Below are 23,426 nucleotides of genomic sequence, written 5' to 3'. Positions count from 1 at the left end.
AAGGTGAGTTTTGATCAAGACGAATACGCCTTAGTAGGATGAAATATTGTATGAGGCCAAATATTAACTTTGCATACTGGAACTGCACAAAACAGAATACAGTTATAATGATATTACGCTTTTATCCAGCTGAAAATGCATATCAGTAGTCAGTATTTCGGTAACAAACTTTACTAAAATTGTCCGTTTATAAATTTTGAAATTATTATGAAACTAAGGTTTCAACTCCTCCAGCCAAAGTTGGCTTTAAATGAATTTGGCTATTTATTTTAGGTATTTTTGACATATAGCTCTTCAACGGTTTCGGTAATTATACATCTTCGGATTTCAAATGTTTGGCTTTGAGCGTTCCTGATGTGTTCGGACGCAACTAAAGTATAAAACGTGTTGTTTTCAATTTTTTATGTAATCAAGGCATTGTCGTTTTTTGCCAATTTCATACATATTTATATTTCCGTTCATATTTTTTCTAGTTTTAATTAATTTACACTTGTGATTTCTTTGATAGCCGACTATGTGGTATGGATTTGCTAAATTTTGACGGCTATACGGCGACCTGGATCACTACTGTCAAATTGTCTCTTGTGAAAATTGTCTCATTGTCATTTATACCATTATTTATCTCCTTACTGTTATATGGTATAGGACGAATTTATTCATTTATTCATTAATTAATCAAACACTTAATTCATTTTCATTTCATCTCCATGGACTCATTCGAAACACTTTAATTTTATAATTGCCTTTTCCAAAATCAAAAAATTATCTATATAACTTACAAAGAATAAATAGATTAGAAATATTAAACACATTAAATAATAAGTAGAATTGCGAACTATTGCTCACCGATGATACTCCCGCTTCAAGTATTCTTTCTTTTTATTATTTGGAGAAAACCCAATAAACGCTCAAGCATGATCCAACGAAGTTTGAAATTAAATTTCAAGCAAGTCCTATTTGTAGTTCCCTTAAAAACTGAGACGTAAAATAGCATACATGGCCATATGATTAGTATAGTACACAAGGATTTTAAAAGTTAAACCGGAAGTTGATGAGTTATAAAGATGGATCCACATGTTGACTAGATTTTTTATGATACATGTCTAGAAGCTCTGATTTGTAAAGTCTTAATAAAGAACGTCGAAATATTAAACACCACACTTGGGCTATTTAGTTGCGGGCAGATTTTATTAGTGGTGAAAGCCGGAGTGCTTGAGAAAACCAAAGACCTTCGATAGAAAAAAAACGGCAATCCTACTCAATTTAGATTGGAGTCAAGTGCACTCGAACGAGCGGGGTTCGAACTAAAAACCTCAGTTTTGACTGGCTAATGATTACAGAAGTAACTACTTAGACAACTCGGTCACCGAGGCCCCAACTATTCGGTTAAATGGAGGTTGGTAAACGACGAATCTAAAATTGCGGTATTGAATGATGATATAACGTCTTTTAATAAATTTCACAAAGCTCTGATGTTAACTTTCTGAGAGAAATGCGACTAAAATTTTATGGAAAGGACAGATAGATGTATGGACATAAAATGGGTACAACAGTTTACCCACTCATTCGGAGTAGTGGTGTAGATGCATTTTAAATCATCTAATATATTATCATGGAAAAACATTATTCCACATACTATTTTAAAACGATCACATCTACTACGACAATAATACTTATGTCATTTGATATTCTTGCAGACAATCAAGCGTAACAGGAATTGAATGCAGGCAGGGAATGTGTTAGTGTTTTATTAAATGCTGACAAAAAGCCGTACAATAAATTCCACGAAGCTCTTATTTGAAGGTTCTGCCAGAAATGTAACGAAAATATAATCGGAAGGACGGTCGGACATACGGCCATAAAAATGTAAAACAGTTTACCCCTCCTTATGAGTGGTCGTATAAATACATTTTAAACAAACTTATATGTAGTCATGGAAAACACATAAAACTACAAAGCCATCCCTTCTTCTTATACGACAATAATATTAATTCATCATCTTCGTATTTAAATGTCAAACTATTTAATGCATTGCTAAAACTAAGTTTATCACAGGAAAAACTTGAAACCAAAATCGTTCAGAGGAAAGAAAAATCAAGATAAGTAGGGCTCAATATCTAGTCTTTCTTCAATATTGGTTATTTCCTCTTCAACTGAGTGGATTTCCCGATTAACCATCTCCATGTCGCATTTAAGGTTTTCGTACTGTTCAAGAAGTGTACTCTGATTCTGAATGAGTCGATCTCTTCTTTTTTTTAATTCCTTCAACAGCCAGTTTGTCTCATTACTACAAAACAAGAACAATAAATCAGATAAATATTAAAAACAACTTCTCTACTAAAGAAAAATAAATAACTACATAACAGTTGCCGATCACTCAAACAGATCTTGGTCTCTTACAAATGCTAATATATGGGCTTTTTATTGGTGTTATTTATTTTTGTTTTCATTTACACCAGCGGCAATATTTTTACCACAAACAAATGGAAGTTTTTAACGACCTTGACTAATTTACCAACATGTGTGGTTAACTTAATATATAGCTTCCTGTAATAGCGAGCATATTTTGACATTATCTTCAAAATTGTGTACCTTCTATACTTTCCATTTTCAAAACCGTATAACAAACATAATAAAGCAACGTATAACACAAAATAATACGGAACTCAAAAGCATAGCTCAAAAACGTATTACAAAAATATGGAACTCAAAAGCATTTTCAAAAAGGGGAAGTGAGTAAAAACTGACAAAATAAACAACAATATTCAACGTTTATGAACTAATGGAAAATAAGTGCAATGTTTCCGACTCTGTAGACATACATAAATATAGAGTCATGTTAAAAGGGATAGATATAATATGATTATTTAGTGTGACTGCAACTTGCATTTTTTGTAGGATCCTTTACAATTATAGATAATTCAGATTATCTGTAACAATTCCATCTTCATGCTTCATATAGCATGTACAGTGTTACGACGCTAGATTAAAACTGACCAGGAAAGGTAACACCAGGCCACCGAAAATATTTAATAGAGTGTAAGGCGATCTGGTGCCACGATATGTCAGTAACATGTTTTCGAATCACAGTGAGGAAAGAACAAAAAAAAGTATGTGAGATGTTTTGCTTGCTAAACAAAACTTTGCGTTTTGGTTTTTCTTCGGAGTTCGGTATTTTTGTTATTTTACCCTATTTGGATCATTACTTAAAAAAAACAAAGTAGTATAAATACGTTAAAGTGTTATTCTGGATTGATTTGGTATCAACTTTTGGTTTTTCTTTTGTGTTCAATGCACGATCTGGATGCTGCTTCTGTGAGAGTTTATTCTGTCAAAGTGAAAATATGTTAAATAGTTAAAACTATGCTAACAGTTTGTGTAAGTTTTTTTTCTGTTTGTCTGTTCGCTTGTCTCGTTACATTTTAGACAAACTGATATGCATGTGTTTTTTCCTGACTCCGTATCACATGTTGTATAGGGTCTTGATTTAGAAACGTTAACAATCAAAACAGTTTGGTCATGGACAATTTGCATGTCTTAAACCATGAATGTTCGCTATCTTCAAATAATAAGGAAACAACAAAAATGTTTTTGGTGAGGGGTGGGGTCGGGGTGGAGGGAGAGTGTAGGGGCTGAGGGATGTATATTTAGAACGTATTCTATAGTTTTTGTTTTAAATCTTCAAATAGAAGTACGTACATAATACTAGTAGGAACTGATTTAATTTTTATATTACAGAAATGCCTAAATATAGTAAAACAATATTAGATAAAGATCAATACAATAAAACAGCTAATTCAACAAAAAACAATACTTCTTTAAAGGACATTCGGTATTGCAAAACCATAATAAGGAAAACTGAAATGTAAATAATGTGCTAAATATATTTTAGTCATAAGTTTATAGATACATAATATAAATTTAAAGTTTAATGTTCACTTACTAAACAATTATCAATATCTTCGATGACTTCGTCAAAAAGAGAACCAGTTTCAACCAATCTAAATCGAAATTTCATTGCTAACGCCAATGTCCTTGCTTTTGTCAAATCCTCCTCAATAGGAAACTGTAAACAGCACTCTGCATAATGAACAATGGCTTTCAAATGAAAACGAGTAAGTCTTGTATTGTTACTTTCATACTCCCAATCATATGCCTTTTAATAATGATGTTTTTCTTTAATTATGTTTTCTTCGGTGTTTGTGTGTTTGAACCTTTTAAATGGATCCCAGACAGAGCTTTCCACGATGTCAGGTCGTCAATCTTCTCCTCTAAATGCTTTGCAATTGCTAAAGCTTCCAACAAATGTTCATTTTCCAAAGGTAGTCGATTGACAGTTATACATGTCGCTTCCAAATCTCCACCAGTAAAAGCTGTTATAATTCCTGTAGTGCCTGGCCTCTCCATATTTTCATTGTCGTCAGGTAATTCGTGGCCTGTTTTGTATGTACTATTCACGGCTACATCTTCTTGAACAACTGATGTATTGCCTGTTTTTTCTATCGTCAAAATGTCATCACCATCTGTGCTATCATCTATGTTTTGTATAGTCATCTTTTGCAAGTTATCATTCCCCCCTTCTAAAATGAAAGAATCATCTAAGCTCTCCTTGTTCGAAGTATCATCTTTCATAGATGTGTCTGGACATTCTAGCTTGAACATTTCTTCGTAACATTCCATTTTAATCCTCTCAATCATTACGGAATGGAAGAGACTTGAATCTCCAATACGCTTCACCACCCCAAACTCAGTAAAACCTGTGCCATCTATATTAGAATCAAGACTGTCTAAAATTTGTATGGCGTCGTTGAGCAAAGGCGGTAATAGATCAGGGTCCGAAAAAGATCGCAGCATATACAATATACCACTCCGATGTGTAACTGGACTGAAGACAGGACAAAATGATTTTGAATTATATTTTCAGATGATTCCGCTATTGTGTCATGTTTTGGTAAGTTACTCAAATGCTGCTGTAATGACTTTGTAAGACAATGAGCCATTCGATGTTCTAGCAGACTATCTGGCGTTACAGGAAAATGAGTGCTGGAAAGATGTTTGCGAAGTTTTCCTCTTTCGTGTGTAGTAAAGCTGTCTTTCGATATTTCCACAAGCCAATTGTTTTTACTGGAATTGTAAAGAATTCTAATCATTAGTTCTACTAAAAATGTTGTTGATATGTATTCAGTTTCCATAATAAGGTTCTTGCTTTGCAGTAGACTTACTATCTCTTTATCAAGCTGATTGGTGTGCACATCTTCGATATGAATGTTACCATATTCACATAACAGGCTTATGCTTCTTGAATTCCTATATTTGTATCTAACAAATTCATCAACAAATTCTTGCGAAACGTGTTTTCCTTTTTCAATCAGTATGTTGAAAATTGATAGACAATGTTCTTGAACTGCATCACTGCCATTAAGATATTCATCAAGAGTGGTATATGAGTTAACAGTCTTATCACTGGGTAAACGACGTGGATGACTGCTTAAAAATGTGTCATGCATTGTATTTTTTGCCTTTTGGAAATATGTATTCGCAGATAGTTCAGTATTTCCATAAAGTCTATATGTAATTCCTATTGCACAGTAAATATAGCAAAGCTTAACTTTTGTTTCAAGATACAAAGATTTTAAACAGTCTTCGAAGTGAAATAAAAAACGTTCTGCATGGTCTAATAGCAGTACATTTCTGTGAATAACTTCTAATAATCTTGCATCTAGATCAATATAACACATAAAGAAATTCAAAAGTTCCTTTAGATGACCATTTCTTTTACAGCTAGTTGAAGAAGCTTTGACAACCATAAGAGTAAATCTATGAGCCGCTACTATTCTGTGTTCGTCTAAGCCTGTTATATGTGATATCAAGGAATATTTGTCCAAGGTTCGTAGGAAATGGTCAATTAATATTGCATTTTCTTTTCTGCTCAAGGTGTTTGGCAAAAGGGATTTAAGAACGAAAATAGGTATGTTATCTGTGTTCAAATAAGGCATGAGGTGAAGCACTTTCTTTTCATTAGCTGACATGCTATCTTCTACTTCACAAATGATCATTTCACAAGCCTTTTTGGAAGCAGAATCAGTACTGGTTATATTTTCAAGTCTTTCAATATAGGTGTTTATGCTAATTTTTGTTGTGTGTAAGTACGTTCTAGCAAATACTAGTCCATCTGGCAAATAGCTTAATCTTTTAGCCAGTTCTTTTGCTTTCTCCATTGAAGAGTCACCAGCGTTTAAAAATCTGACAGCTTCCTTTTCTGTCATTCCTTTAAGTTCAATGACAAATTTTTCGAAGTCATTCGATAACGACTGGCTGGTCGTTACTATGATAGAGATATTTCCATATTCACTCAACCGCCTCAAGAACAGTTCTATAAGGTTATTCTGTTGGGAAACAAACCCTTGCAGAATGAAAAGATGTTTTGTGTCTTTATACATTTCGCTATCTAAGACCTCAATAGCGCGTGACAACATCATTTTTATAGACTCCTTCATATGATTTTCAGAGTTCAAGCATTGAATCTTTAGAAAGTTCATTAAAGTAGATAGCGAAGAGTAAATATTTAATTCGGTATTGCATTCAACCCGCCAAATCAATGACTTTTGATCCTGCTTCCTTGGGTCAGAGAAATTATGTGCGTATCTAAATGCATGTTGTGATTTCCATGTTCCAGGGATACCTGAAATTATATTAAAAAAAGACAAAATTTTAAACAGTCTGATACCAAATAAATTAAAACTGCCTACAGATTGGGACGATTTTTAAACTTCATATCTACTCCATATTAGGTAGAAAATAGTAAGGTGACAATAAAGAGTAATTCGAGGACAATAACATGACCAAAAATAATAGAGATTAAAAGATAAACATCAATCTACAAAACACTTCATAAATAAAATAAAAACTGAGCAATACGAATATGAACAGTGGGATGTCTCATATGTCGGGGAAAAGTGATTTAATACTTCTCTGTTATATCATTTTTAAATTAATCACAAAAAGTTCCGTTCAGCTGTAATATACAGACACATATTATCTATGGAAAAGGAGGGGGCAAGACGAGCTAAAAAGCAGCCCATGTAGGTTCTAATCAGTGAATCTTTAAAAGAGTTTTTTTTTAAACGTTTGCCTTTCAATATCAATATGTGTACATGCATTAACTGAACCGTATCTGTCAAATACTTTATTTTAGTTTCGATAGTAGTTAATATTCACTGAACTTAGAATTATTTAGTGAGATGACACCATTTCTATTGACGTGAATTTTAGGATAATTAAAACTTCTTTTCGTTAATCATGAGATCTTGCTGCATGCATTGAGATTTTCTAGATAAGATTATGGACACATTTGAATCGCATGTGATTGTCCATTTAAATAACATGCCCTAGAAACGTAGCAAACATATATCGATACAGGAACAAAAGCAATATGAGGATTTCAGATATATCTGCGATTCAGTGAACTTTTAATAAATCGCTGTATTGTGTCCAGTTGGACGGCAAACGATTTAATGGCTTTTAAGGTCAAGACATTGGTCACGGGATAAAAGGTCAGAGTTTACGATATTTTGGTAAACGTGCGTGCCTCGTGGTTTTTGGACTCGTATCGTCTTATTTGTACTCGTACATTAATAAAAACCAAAGTGTTCAATTCTTGATTGAATTAGCTTCCTTATTGTATATAGTTATTATTAAAAAGTGTTGTTTAAAAAAAAATGTTATAAATTCACGAGTGAAGTGAAACTTTTTTTCTGAAAATTTGCGTAAGTTCACGGAAAATCCTTAATAATTCCTTAAATAGGTTTGGTAACGTGTTGAGGGGTATACAATATGAAGTAAAACCATTGTTTGGCTCTTATTCTACTCTATCAGATTACAAAAACCCCGGATACGCAATTGTGTCAGCTTATTCGTTGCGAAGCAGAGATCAAAGGGAGATAACTCGATACTCGCATTGTAGGATATTGCAAGTTCACAACAGTAAATTCGAGTAAAATTAATGATTGCAGATATATTTTGACGATTTCTTGAATAACTTTTCAATATTCCATGTTCATCTACTGTTGTAACATTAACATAGTCATGGAAAGGTTGAATATGACATTTCTTTCAAGTACTTACATGTTATTGCACAGACTTCCAAAGAAGAAAATTGTACATTTAACTGACTTTTCTCTGAACTTGGACTTATTGTATATTCTCAAACACCCTTTTGGTACATAGGAGTATACAAGAGGGGTTATCAGTTGTCAGCAGAACCTGTGTTACAATAGAATTGAACTTTTCATTACATGAAAACAAACTGAATATGGAAACAAAGGAAATATAGTCTTTAAAATTGTGAACATTACTTTTGAATGAAAATAAAATGAATGTGCAGTGGACAGAAGTTCATGTACAATTTTTGTTTTATTGTACCTTGCTTTAAGATACAGTGGTGGATTACAGGGGCTCTGGTGATATAAACCTCCTTTTTATGGAAGATTAATGCATTTGAATGGGATCATATAGTTAACTCTCCTTTTTATCCCTGGTTAAGAATACCACCACCCATGTTTAAAATTGTCTGGATTCACCCTGAGATAAGAACCTTTATAAGATGTACAAGTTATGTTGCTTGCCTTAATCAAGAGAAAAATATCTGCACATCAAAAGAATCAGAAAGGGATTTAAAACATATGTGATAATCAACACAAAGATAACTGAACAAAAGTTGTATTGCAATCTGATATCATGAAGTTCTCATAATTCCTATTATATGTATTATTTCAAATTTTGCTTTATTTTTCTTCTTCTTATATTTGAATTCAAAAGTCCTGCAACCAACTGTTGAATCCTTTCAATTAAATCATTGATTGAATAATAAAGCTAAGCTGACCAGTAAATAAAGTTTGAAAATGCTTTGTTGAAATACAATAGTGGTATTATGTCCTAAAATGTACTGAATCAACTTCAAATTTAATCCAAATTCATATTTACCTGCTCTAAAATGCATAGTCAATTGAACTACAAAAACAAAAACCTGAGACTACTACAATGTATATAACATACAGATTTGTCACTTCCCATGTTATAGTAGTCTCAGACAAAAACAAAACTGACTTAAATAAAGTATGTGCATGATTTTTTGTAAAAAGGACAACAATAAGATATTTATTATTCAGATATCAGAATAATCTCATAGTATCAAATCAGAATGTCAGTTATTTTAATTGAGATAATCAATTTAATCACATTATTTACTTTTATAAAAAAAAACCTCATGATATTATCTAAAATATTTTAAATAAAACATAAAATACTAATAAAGTACTGAAATAAAGAGATGTGGTATAAGATAAGATAAGATATTTTATTCCAATTAAAAAGGCCATGAAGAGCAAAGTAATGTTATACATGAGATAAATATGAATATAACCAAGTCCATTCTTGGATTTGAAACCACAGCCAGATCAGAGCCACACATATATTAGAAAAAAGGGCATAACAATTATATCTTCTATTAACAGGCAAATATTCTCAAAGTCTTAATTAAAATAATATCTGTACTTTATTGATAGTTTTCAAAACATTTATTTTAAATTGCAACACTTTTCATTACCTCTAGATTTTCTTGAATAAAAAGCCAATTAAAGTTTGTACTTGTGCTTAACTTTTCAATTTTTTTACAACTTATTATTATATTTTCAATAAATTTTTTTCTTAAAATGTATTAGATAAAAAGACCAAAACTCAAAAACTTAACTTTGACCACTGAACCATGAAAATGAGGTCACGGTCACATGACAACTGCTCGCTAGACATGTACACCTTACAATCATTCCATACAACAAATATATTAGACCTATTGCATATAGTATGAGAAAAACAGACCAAAACACAAAAATTTAACTATAACCACTGAACCATGAAAATGAGGTCAAGGTCAGATGACACCTGCCAGTTGGACATGTACACCTTACAGTCCTTCCATACACCAAATATACTAGCCCTATTGCTTATAGTATCTGAGATATGGACTTGACCACCAAAACTTAACCTTGTTCACTGATCCATGAAATGAAGTCGAGGTCAAGTGAAAACTGTCTGACCGACATGAGGACCTTGCAAGGTACACACATAACAAATATAGTTATCCTATTACTTATGATAAGAGAGAATTCAACATTACAAAAAATTTGAACTTTTTTTCAAGTGGTCACTGAACCATGAAAATGAGGTCAAGGACATTGGACATGTGACTGACGGAAACTTCGTAACATGAAGCATCTATATACAAAGTATGAAGCATCCAGGTCTTCCACCTTCTAAAATATGAAGCTTTTAAGAAGTGAGCTAACGCCGCCGCCGCCAGATCACTATCTCTATGTCAAGCTTTCTGCAACAAAAGTTGCAGGCTCGACAAAAATATGTTGAGGACTTGGTCCCATCAATCAGGATTTTAGACATTAATATATTAGAATGTCAATTGCAATCTGCTCTATTTGTTTCAACCTATGATGAGTATCAACATGTATATCCTAGGGTCGGAATTAAACCCATGTATGTTTATTTTATTTTACTCTATTGTTCTTTGTGTACATGTGTATGAAATATATCAAATGCAAAAAAAAAAATGCTGAAATGTAATTTGTTAACATCATTACACCCTTACTATTTAAAGACCTAGTAAAGGAAGTCCCTGCACCTCGCTAGACCTGTTTCTTAGGCACGATGTATTATATAACTCTTAAAAGTATAACACGATAAAGGTTATTGCTAAGTATATAGTAACATCAACGTGCAATAGAGGTAAACAAACTGTCAAACATAAACAATCTACCACGTGTTTGTCTGCTGTGCCCACAAAACACATGGCTACTTTGTAACGATGGCTGGTAACGTGTAGCCACTTTCTAACGGTAAATGTAATTGGATGATCTCCAAAGATCAATTATGTTAAAATTGCTAATAAATCATTGGATACGAAATTGTGTCAGATTATAAATAGATGAGAAATTGTAAACATTGAAACCCGCCATTTTGACGTAGGAATTTTCAATCTTGGATTAAAGCACATTGCGCACATCGCCAGCGTATCATGCATAACCAGTCATCTGCAAATATATCTTTCAATTTGGTTTTTACACTTACTTTTCTATGTTTTGGTTAGTTTAATGTTTTAATTTACTCCAGAACGGGACATCGTTCTCAAAGATGCCGTTGAAAAAAATATAGGTGGCGTTGTTTGTGGGCGTTAACATTTGACATACGGGTCCTTTTTGTGTCGAAAGGTTGACCTTTATCTGTCCGATTCAGGCGTTTGCCGTCCAACTGTGTCATGTTACAAAATATGATTCGTAAAACAAGATATTTGTATCAACGCTTCCAATTTTCTTTTGTAAAACGAAACTGGACGAATTGTTTTAATCTTTTTCAACTCAAACAAGAGTATATCTAATGTAAATTAAACAGTAAACATGTAGCAAACTACAAATTGTGTTTAAAGTGTTTTTAATATTTAGAACAATATGATTAGTCACATAGTGTGGTATTGACCTGATACGACATATATGGAATTTTCTGACCCCATATATGCAAAACTAAAACAAAACTTTGCATTTTTCGAAAAACTAAGGATTTTCTTGTCCCAGGAATAGATTGCCTTAGCCGTATTTGGCATAACTTTTTGGAATTTTGGATCCCCTATGCTCTTCAACTTTGTATTGTTTGGCTTTACAACTATTTTGATATGAGCGTCACTGATGAGTCTTGTGTAGACGAAACGCGCATCTGGCGTACTAAATTATAATCCTGGTACTTTTGATAACTATTTACGTCACTAGCACACTATGTAAAGAATTTATCTTACCGGCTATCTGAACGTGTGAAATTAAGATTAGTGATATATAAAAATTAGCAAGTCTTCAATACCGTTAGCATTATGAAACTACTTCCATTAATCCTACAAAAACAGATGCCAATAATAACAACTTTTTAGGTTTGAATGTGTTTAATGAATTTATTTCAATCATCATTATCATTTTTTCCGTCTGTTAAAACCTTTAAGATTTTTTCTCAGTACCGTTTTGCTTTCATGAAGGGACGTATGAAATAGGCCCCGCCTCCCTACTAACCTAATATTGAATAAAACGGTATCCACGCGGACGTATTTAACCAATCATATTCCTAGAAATGTATAGGAGGTTAGATAAACAGGTTTAGTACATTCATAAAACTTAAGTTGCAATGTCTCTTTTAAAAATCTTATCTTTTCATTTCTGAACACTTTTCTGAAATAAAGTTATTTGTTCTCCTCTTTCATACATCAAATCATTATAAACATACCACTTATAGTGTTATTGTAAAACATAAACTTTGTCAACGAAAGCTCTTAAGTGGTAGAAATTCTATATTTTCTTAACCAGCACAACAATTCCAACGTTATTGCATACAAAATGCGGGCAAGGAGACTTCAACGTATCGGTAGATATATGCAGTGGTCATTACATTATGTGCAGCCGTGTCAACATTAAATGAGGTTTTCGGAACATTATATGCAGTGGTCACATCATTTTATCCAGTGGTCACAACATTATATTCAGTGGTCACATCATTATATGCAGTGGTCGCATCATTTTATCCAGTGGTCACATCATTATATGCAGTGGTCACAACATTATATGCAGTCGTGCCAACATTATAAACAGTTTTCGGAACATTATATGATGGTCACAACATTATATTCTGTGGTCACATTATTATATGCCGTGGTCACATCATTATATTCAGTGGTCACAACATTATATGCAGTCGTGCCAACATTAAATACAGTTTTCGGAACATTATATGCAGCGGTCACATCCTTATATACAGTTCTAGAAACATTATATGATGGTCACAACAATATATTCCGTGGTCACATTATAATATGCAGTGGTCACATCATTATATGCAGTGGTCACAACATTATATGCAGTCGTGCCAACATTAAATATCGTTTTCGGAACATTATATCCAGTGGTCACATCACTATTTCATTGGTCACATCATTTTATTCAGTGGTCACATCATTATATTCAGCGGTCACATCATTATATGCAGTGATCACATCATTATATGCAGTGATCACATCATTATATGCAGTCGTGACAACATTATAAACAGTTTTCGGAACATTATATTCCGTGGTCACATTATTATATGCAGTGGTCACATCATTATATTCAGTGGTCACAACATTATATGCAGTCGTGCTAACATTAAGTACAGTTTTCGGAACATTGTATGCAGTGGTCACATCATTATATACAGTTTTCGGAACATTATATGATGGTTACAACAATATATTCCGTGGTCACATTATTATATGCAGTGGTCACATCATTATATTCAGTGTTAACATCATTATATACAGTGCTCACATCATTATATGCAGTGGTCACATCATTATATTCAGTGGTCACATCATTATATTCAGTGGTCACATCATTACATGCAGTGGTCACATCATTGTATTCAGTGGTCACATCATTATATGATGGTCACAACATTATACGATTTTTTGTTGATGAAGGTGATGATCAGCGATGGTGATGGTGAGGATTCATGTAAAACTATGTGATTGTCATGGTTCAGATTCGGTAAACTCTTTATTTGAAATTAGCGATTCCATATCAAATTGATGATGCCCAGCAAACATATTAAAACAGTTATCAATGAAGTCATGTAATAATTAAAGCCAAATACAATATATAAAACTCTGATTGAAATAAGGAAATAAAGAAATATGATCTAATTACCACCATTTTTTTCCACACCAGGGACATTTTTAACTTATTCTTATCTTATTTTGATGATCAGTTTCCTCATATTCACAACTTAACATATATTTACTTTAAGTATTCCAAAATTCAAGGAGAACCAAATATCTGTCAAAGTAAAGTGTTCAGTGCATTATGGAAACAAGCTTTATTAATGCTGTTGAAAAAAATCTTAAACATATACGATTTGCAATATTAATTTAAAAAGACATGGTACAGAAAGTTGCAGTGTAAAACAAGCTTTTTGTGAATTGTTATCTTTTTAAGTATATGATTCGGACTATGCTATATATTCAAAAGTGCAATAAATTTCGACAATTTTCCGATTTTTACCCCGTGCGTGAGCCATGATATACAGGAGAAAGAAGCCCCACAGAAACAATCAAGATCCCCCGTCAAAAGTAATAAAACTAACGGTACCAATTTTCTTGAACCAGATGCGCATTTCGACAAAGCATGTCTCTTCAGTGATGCTCGTGGCCAAAATATTTGAAATCCAAAGCTTATATAAAAGATGAAGAGCTATAATCCAAAAGGTCCAAAAAGTATAGCCAAATCCGTGAAAGGAATAAGAGCTTTGCATGAGGGAGATACATTCCTTAATTTATAATAATTTCTATCGTTTTGTAACAGCAAATTTTAATAACACAAAAAATCCGTATTTTCATGCCAGTACCGAAGTTCTGGCTACTGGGCTGGTGATACCCTCAGGGACCAATAGTCCACCAGCAGAGGCATCGACCCAATGGTAGTAATAAAATTAACGGTACCAATTTTCTTGCACCAGATGCGCATTTCGACAAAGCATGTCTCTTCAGTGATGCTCGTGGCCAAAATATTTGAAATCCAAAGCTTATATAAAAGATGAAGAGCTATAATCCAAAAGGTCCAAAAAGTATAGCCAAATCCGTAAAAGGAATCAGAGCTTTGCATGAGGGAGATACATTCCTTAATTTATAACAATTTCTATCGTTTTGTTACAGCAAATTTTAATAACACAAAAAATCCGTATTTTCATGCCAGTACCGAAGTACTGGCTACTGGGCTGGTGATACCCTCGGGGACTAATAGTCCACCAGCAGAGGCATCGACCCAGTGGTAGTAATAAAATTAACGGTACCAATTTTCTTGCACCAGATGCTCATTTCGACAAAACATGTCTCTTCAGTGATAAGTTTACAGATAACAAAAAATATTTAGATATGAATTTTGCAACCTCTGATATATGGGATATGGAAAACATTTTGTTAGCAAAAATCACTGGAATCCCCAGACTATAGACAAGCTTGTATGTGAGAAGAATTAGAACGCCAATAACAACAACGAGAAAATTCACAGTAAAACAATACTTGTAGTTCTCCATTTATATAATTATATTACAATTATATTGACAAAATAACGAGTGTCGGTGTTTTGGTGCATGTGTTATGGTGACAAAAAATTAGTGCGGACCTTCAATATACTCAAAAAAGTGCTCCGTTACAAAAAGATTTCCATTTTTTTTGTTGGGATATGCAAGTACCGCGGCCACGTCCACTCTGTGTTTTTGTTAGATGTTTTTATATTTGTATCAATCTGATGAGTTAAGCCTTTTAAACTGAATTTGACAGTTCGTTCTTATGTTGTACATTTATACCACTGTCCTCGGTTACTGGGAGTGTTGTGTCAACTGCATTTAATGTTGTGACCACTACATATTATGTTCCGAAAACTGCATTTAATGTTGGCACGACTGCATATCATGTTGTGATCACTACATATAAGGTTGTGACCACTACATATATTTATTATAATGGTATGACCACTGCATATTATTATAATGGTGTGACCACTGCATATAGTTATGTAACTACTGCATATATTGTTGTGACCACTGCATATAGTTAACCACTGCATATAATGTTGTGACCACTGCATATAGTGGTGTGACCACTGCATATAATGTTACAACTGCATATAATGTTGTGACCACTGCATTATATGCTGTGACCACTGCATAAAATGATGATCATAAACATAAGGCAGTCATGGCGTTCTATACTAATAACCAAAACTATCTATGCCATGCACGAGTCCACAAAACATAAAATTTACTTCCATAACATTTTCGTTCCATTTCAATCCTTTATTACTTGTATATCTACTGACTATCTTAGTTGCACATACCTTTCAAAATAACAGAATTTTTCCTTGACATGTGTTCACACAATAAATGGTAATCATTTGTTTCTTCATAATTAGCAGTAACGTGCATTCCATGTAACCCGTAATAACCTGAAAAATGATACAAATAACAAAATACCGAACACCGAGAACATTTCAAAACGGATAGTCTCTTATCGAAAGGCATATTCAAAAGCTAAATCACATTGATTTAACTTAATCGGAAATACGCAAAGCATAATATACAAACGTTAAGAATTTATCAGAATCGTATCAGTCAGTGAACTTTATAGCCAAAAAAAATGGACATATGAGAAACGGAAACTTCATAACACGTAAAGGTTTAAAACATCTACATGTAGGTCTTCTACCATAGCCGTATTAAGAACAACCTTTTGGAATTTTGGATCCTCAATGCTCTTCAACTTTGTACTTTTTTGCTTTATAATATTTTGATATGAGAGTCACTGATTAGTCTCATGTAGACGAAACGCGCGGATGGCGTACTAAATTATAATCCTGGTACCTTTGATAACTATTCAGAAATACGTAGTTTCAAATAAATAGTTACTCCGCCGCCGCCACCATTGGATTGTTAAAATTAAAAAAAAAAACAAAAACAGTCATATGCAGATAAGGTGTTAAAGTATAGGATGGACAACTTTTTAAATGGCTCGTATTCATGTAGTCACACAAAAAGAAAACCAAAACTATATATATTTTTTAGATTGTTTTTGTAGATCGAATCAAATGTTTTACAGTTTTTGTCGAGCCTGCGACTTTTGTCACAGAAAGCTCGACATAGGGGAACTGACTGGCGGTGGCGCTAGCTAACTTCTTAAAAGCTTTATATTTTAGAAGGTGGAAGACCTGAATGCTTCATACTTGACAAATGGATGCCTCATGTTACGAAGTTTCCGGCAGTCACATGTATAATGTCCTTGACCTCATTTTCATGGTTCAGTGACTACTTGAAAAAAGGTAAGTTTGTTTGAAGTGTTAGATTCTCTCTAACTCTCTAATTATATAGAACAGGATAACTATATTAGGTATGTGGTACCTTGCAAGGTTCTCATGCCCGTCAGACTGTTTTCACTAGACCTCGACCTCATTTTATGGATTAGTGAACAAGGTTAAGTTTTGGTAGTCAAGTCCATATCTCAGATACTATATGCAATAGGTCTAGTATATTAGTTGTCTGGAAGTACTGTAAGGTGTACCTGTCCAACTAGCAGGTGTCATCTGACCTAGACCTCATTTTCATGGTTCAGTGATTACAGGTAAGATTGTGTGTTTTGGTCTGTTTTTCGTATACTGTATGCAATAGGTCTACTATATTTGGTATAAAATTGAGAATGGAAATGGGGAATGTGTCAAAGAGACAACAACCCGACCATAAAAAAAAAACAACAGCAGAAGGTCACCAACAGGTCTTCAATGTAGCGAGAAATTCCCGCATGTGTATGTAATGATTGTAAGGTGTACATGTATAGCTGGCAGGTGTCATCTGACCTTGGCCTCATTTTCATGATTCAGTGGTTAAAGTTAAAGTTTTTGAGTTTTGGTCTTTTTTTCTAATACTATATACAATAGGTCAACTATATTTGGTGTATGGAAATCTTTTAAGATCTATGTGTCAGTCGCACAGGTTTTATTTGACCTTGAACTTACTTTCACAGTTCATTGCTCAGTTTTTGTTTTTTGGTCTGATTTTTCTTTAACTATAAACAATAGGTCAACTATATTTGTTGTATGGAAGAATTATTAGTTGTACATGCCTGCCTGGCATGGTTCATCTGACCTTGGCCTCATTTTCATGGATCATTTGTCAATGTTTAGTTTTTTTGTTAAAGTTAAGTTTATGTGACAGTTGTAATAAAGCTGTATATTTAGGACTATCAACATAATATCAATGTACAGAAGGCGAGACATTTCAGCGTGTGCACTTTTGATTCACTTTCAATGTTGACATTATTTATCATTTAATAACTGAACACATCTTGTCCATTTCTAGCCTAGGGCTTAAATTGAAGGTCACATGAATACAGATATGATGTAGTCGCATTATTCACTTGCATGTGGAAAATTCTTCATCGATTTTTCTTAGCTTGTTTTGACACACTCAGGCTGTTAAACGCGAATTATAATTTAACTATTTCACTTTCATTAGTGATTGACCAAAATAAATCACAAGTTTTACAGTATTCTTAAATCAATACTAATCTTACTTGTAATCAAATATCCGGTTGATTTTTAAGTAAAGGCAAACAATTTATATGATACTAGTATATTGTAAAATCGTCATGACATTGTGGAAATCATTGGGGTCGTTAACGTTAACAACAGGAATGTTTCAAGGTTATTTTTAAAACAAATACATAAGTGTTTTGTTCGCTTTATCACCTTCAAGTATGTTAGACTTGTAACTCATCTTGTTGACATATTGATATTTTTTCATATGTTAGGTTAAAGATCGAGTACGTTTTCAGACTTTCGTCATACATTCAATTATTGATATCGTCCAAAACCTGCCACAACTCGTAAAGACCTACTGCGAAGGAACCAAAGTTCATTGACTGCATAATATTGAAACACAGAGATGTGGTATAATGTCAATGAAACAAACATCCAACAATCTGCAAATTTAAACATCTTAAGTTAAACGCAATTTGGTACTGATTAGGGGGGGGGGGATTGACAAAGGTATATTTGATTGAGATCTGCCTTAATGTGGCAAGGGGATCTTGAAAATCGACTGAATGAAGGTCTAGTTTGCATTTATAGTCGCTACGATGGTCGTTCATTCGTTTATAGTTACATTAGATGTATGTTTCATTATAATACGTTATTCTGATTGGCCAACTGCACATCTCGTGCTATTCCTGAAACAATTGTATTAGACAATAACATTTATCATTCATGATGACACGAGGTCCCACAATAAAGTGCACAGATAAATTAAATGAAAACTTGATAAAAATCGTGTTTTCATGATTCTAGCTAAAAAAATGTAATTATAAGTATTGAATGCTTCTTTTTGTAACTTTATAGGGTTATAAAAGCGTTGACCGTGCGCACATTTTTAGTATGAAGCGCTTCCGCGCTTCATACAAAATGTAATTCGGTCAACGCTTTTACATCCCAATAAATTTACAAAAAGCAGCATTCAATTCTTAAATGAAATAACTGATATGACTCGCCATTTTGCTAAATTTAAGACATTTACACTGTAGCAGATACACAGCATTTGTAGTCTTTTAAGGCTTTTGGGACTACAGAAAGCCAGTATAGGTGGCTCGGGAAAGATCTTAGATAGTTAAGAATATTTTTCGATGTCCTTCCAATTTTCGCGGATTAGGAGTGATATACATGTATATCTATAAAAGGTCCCGATATGAAGAATATGAAACAATTCGATAACCCTATAAAGTATATGAACAAAAGTTATGTCTATGAGATCTCAAATAAAACAAGTTTAATCTACATTTGAAAAGTTTTTGATAATGAGGATATTCTATAGTATTTTTTCTATTGCAGATTGAACGATTATATGGTACCCATATGTCTGTCAATTGAAATATATGCTGAATTATGAATATTGAATCGTTTTCATAATGTTGACGGGACCATTTCTTTACGTCTCATGATTTCAATTGACTAGGTTAGAAAAGTTGCGAGTTTCTCTGTAACGCTGAAGTATCACATCGTTATAGACATTTAAACTATGTGGTCGCCAAACTTTAAGGTTCTAAACGCATAAGTCAAATAATACGAATAAGTAGCAGAGTAATAAAACTTGTCGGTGATTTTAATGTTGAATACTTAAACATTCTTTTCTTCTTCTCGTGCACATGCATGAACGTAACTCTATCAATCTATTTAAATCTCCACTGGAAGACCTCTGACAGACTGAGCATAGAATCGTTGTTATCGATAGCCCATGACAAATAAGTAAAAGCTAAATGATTCAGTAGTACAACCAACATAAATATTGCGGTTGTCCACAATATTACTAGAATACCTCTATCTTGTTTTTTATGATGAAAATTCTAAATTCTAAATAAGACCAAGGACGGATACTTTTACTTAGTGTACTCACATTTTCTGCTATTATAAAGTTTTAAAAACTTACCATGATTTGACAGATTCCTAGAAATGGCTGATTCAACATACTGTTGAACGTTCTTATCAAGGTCATTACGTCCTGCAAGCTGCAATAACTTTGAAAGTTGTTCCACGTTTCCCGCAGACAACATGCATCTTTCTTCTAATAGTTGTACAAGATCTGTTCCCGTTATAATTTTCTCTAGAACACCTTTCCCAACATCTCTTATAAGAAATTTAATGACCTTGATATTTTCTGAAAATTTCAAATTAAAATTGATAAAATTCCATAAAAATTTTACGCAGTGAATTCTATTACTACTTCTAGATAGTTGGAATGTCTTTTACCGTCCTGCGTCAAACAATCATTTTCGGCTACTATTAGGTCAAATTGGTTAAATTTTTATCGTTTTTCGCCAAAAAAAGTGACAATTATATGTATTTATTGGGAAGATAAGTATGAACTAACCCTAATGCAAAAGCTAATTTTACCTGGAGATAATCCTAGAGCTACTTCCTTTGTCAAAATCCGATAACTGTCAAACACAACTGAATCCATGGCGTATATAGGGTAGAGATAATATGCATAGACGATGGCACCAAAAGGTTAAAAAAAAACGATTATAGTTGGCGATTTATCTGTAATGTAAACGAGTAAACATATTGATATTTGCACTTTGGACTCTTAGCCAAGCGTCTATTTGTCAGATATGTTATCCAGTGGGCACGATGTATCATTTATTAAAATATTGTTTATGTTGACCGAATTACATTCAACATAGTGTACATGTAACAGAGTTTAACATGTGTATAAATATCTTTCGATATCTAACAAAAAACACAGACATTTTCGTTTTAAACTGATAAAATTTACTGAAAAAAACGGCCTTAGATATTTGATTAATGCTTATATGATGAATTCGATTCGATTTTCCCCCATTTCTAATTATTTACAATTGTACACGGTATGCATGCATACGAAAATTTAAGTGCGACTGGAGATAAACAAAAATCCAGAAATATTGTTGTGTGTGTTGTTTATATTAGATCTCTCAGTTGTGCAACAAGAATATTGACATGCTTTTGCATTTTCAATCATGTACAACTTCTAGAGCGTACTGTGAAGGTGTTGTGTTGTATACATTGTACATAATCATGGACTTATTCCCTGGTCCATGCCAAAAGGTCTTAGATTTTTTCATCGCCGAAAGAACTGCGCATACATAGACAATATTACATGAATGTTAGAAATAATAAACTTTTTTGTATGAGGCTAATAGGCTGGGGAAGGACGAGGTTTACCGAGCTATTCAAATATGTTGTGTTCAATACAAAACGTTGATAGTTTTCTAACATTGACCAAAACAAAGATAAAAAGAAAGAAAAAGATAAAAAAAAATAATATGCCTCTGACTTCATGATTCGATGTCCGGTAACAATAATGCATAAATTGAAAGTAAATAACGGTGACTGTTCCTTCTTTATCTTGCTTTCATTTTTTGTTTGCTGTCACTAAACTATACATCCTATGCATACATTTTGAAGAAATTCTACGGTATCATTTAAAGTGAAAAATATTTGAATAAAATTTGATGGTAAAAATACCCAAAGCCTATGCTCTATAGATTTTCTCAAATGGAATTTAAAATATACATCATTATTAATGCACTGTATCAAATGCAAATATATAAATAACTGTTTTTAAACTGTAATTAGGAAATAATTTCTCAAATACGTTTTCCTATTCTTCCGTAGTCTTGTTAGAGTTTGAAATACTGCATACACTTTTCTATTGTTGAAAACTATAGCTATATGTTGTTCTGTATATGACTTGTGTTATTTACCGGTATACCGTTGGATTGCTACACTATTGACGTTTATCATGCATTTTTTTTTTATCTTAATAGATATAGGAAGATGTGGTGTGAGTGCCAATGAGACAACTCTCCATACAAATAACAATGTAAAAATAATGTCTATATGTGTTAAACATAAACAATCAAATTTTCTGTACCTCTTTCTTATGGCTTTATTTAAATATGTGGTTTTAAAAATGCGCTACATTATCCAATGTAATATACGCATAAAAGTATGGACGTTGCTCACATCTTCTGGTAGTTGGGAATTACCATGTTTCATGTGTGAACAACATTGGGTTTTGACGATAGCGAGTTGCACCAATTATTATATATTTGTTGACGGATATCAGAAGAACGGACGGACGGACAAGCCGTTCACTTACGGCTTTTGTTATCAAAGCACTAACAAGTTTGTATGTCACTAGCAACTCTTCGAGTCTCCTATGTATTGGTTAACTGTAATGTATTAGACAACGAAAAGCATTATAAAAAAAGCAATCTATATAGTATATAGCTATCAATTAAGGAATATTTACATCAGCATGTTTTTCGTTAAAGGACACCGGGTCTCTATTAACAAATGATAAAGGTGACAGTATACCCGTTGCTTCTCGAATATGATACTGCAAACATTAATGGTGAAATCTCATGAAATTAATAACAACAACAAGGACTCCCCCCTTACTTGTGTAACTCACAGGATAAAACAATAAAAGTTGCCACATCCTTTTAGAATTAAAATATATAAAAAGAAATCAAATAGTATATGTCATGTATATTACATATATGAAATTATGTACACAGTGGTCTATTGTAAAACATTTTTTGTATTATTGTCTTTCATTTTTTGCTAATGTGCTTTGTCTATATGACTTTTTATGTTGTTTTTTTTTTTTATACATTATATGCTCTAGCTCTATACTTATAAATGTACATCCCGTCGTTGTTTTATTGTACTATCGTACATTTGTGTATTCTGAAGTTTAGCTAGCTTTAAAACCAGGTTCAATCCACCATTTTCTACATATTAAGAAAATGTCTGTACCAAGTCAGGAATATGACAGCTGTTATCTATTCGTTTGATGTGTTTGAGCTTTTGATTTTGGCATTTGAAATTGGACTTTCCTTTTGCAATTTTCCTCTGAGTTCAGTATTTTTGCGATTTTACTGTTTAGTGGATCCAAATATGAAAGGTTTATGGTATCTATCTAAATAATTTTTAAATCTTTGAAGAATTTTCAAATTTTCGCATTGCCCCTTTAAAGAAGGTTGAAATGCCTCACAATATTGATTAACCTACGATGTCTGCACAAGATAGAACGACATTGCATCATCTTTCGTAAATTACATTTGTAGTTCATTATAAATTTTACGTTCAACTTTACAAAATGGCCAACGTAGATACAAGTATCTTGTCTTAGGGAGGGATAAATCATACTTTGTAAAGAATCACTCTGATTCAAACAAAAAATTCTCTGAAACAGATAATATCAAG

The 23,426-nt window shown here is 32.9% G+C and overlaps 1 long non-coding RNA gene across 1 annotated transcript; it reads right to left on the bottom strand.

Annotated features, from left to right (window-relative positions):
• Positions 1-3,233: 3,233 nt before the first annotated feature.
• On the bottom strand, positions 3,234-22,551 carry LOC143056114 (uncharacterized). The gene is made up of 6 exons (XR_012972247.1): positions 22,468-22,551; positions 20,565-20,711; positions 20,101-20,328; positions 15,972-16,079; positions 3,944-6,682; positions 3,234-3,328 (listed from the first exon to the last, which is right to left on the bottom strand). It is a non-coding gene; the product is annotated as an uncharacterized LOC143056114 (long non-coding RNA).
• Positions 22,552-23,426: the final 875 nt, after the last annotated feature.

Source organism: Mytilus galloprovincialis, chromosome 13 (genome assembly GCF_965363235.1).
Source record: "Mytilus galloprovincialis chromosome 13, xbMytGall1.hap1.1, whole genome shotgun sequence".
Taxonomy (NCBI): Eukaryota; Metazoa; Mollusca; class Bivalvia; order Mytilida; family Mytilidae; genus Mytilus; species Mytilus galloprovincialis.
This window is presented reverse-complemented; position numbering and strand designations above follow the sequence as displayed.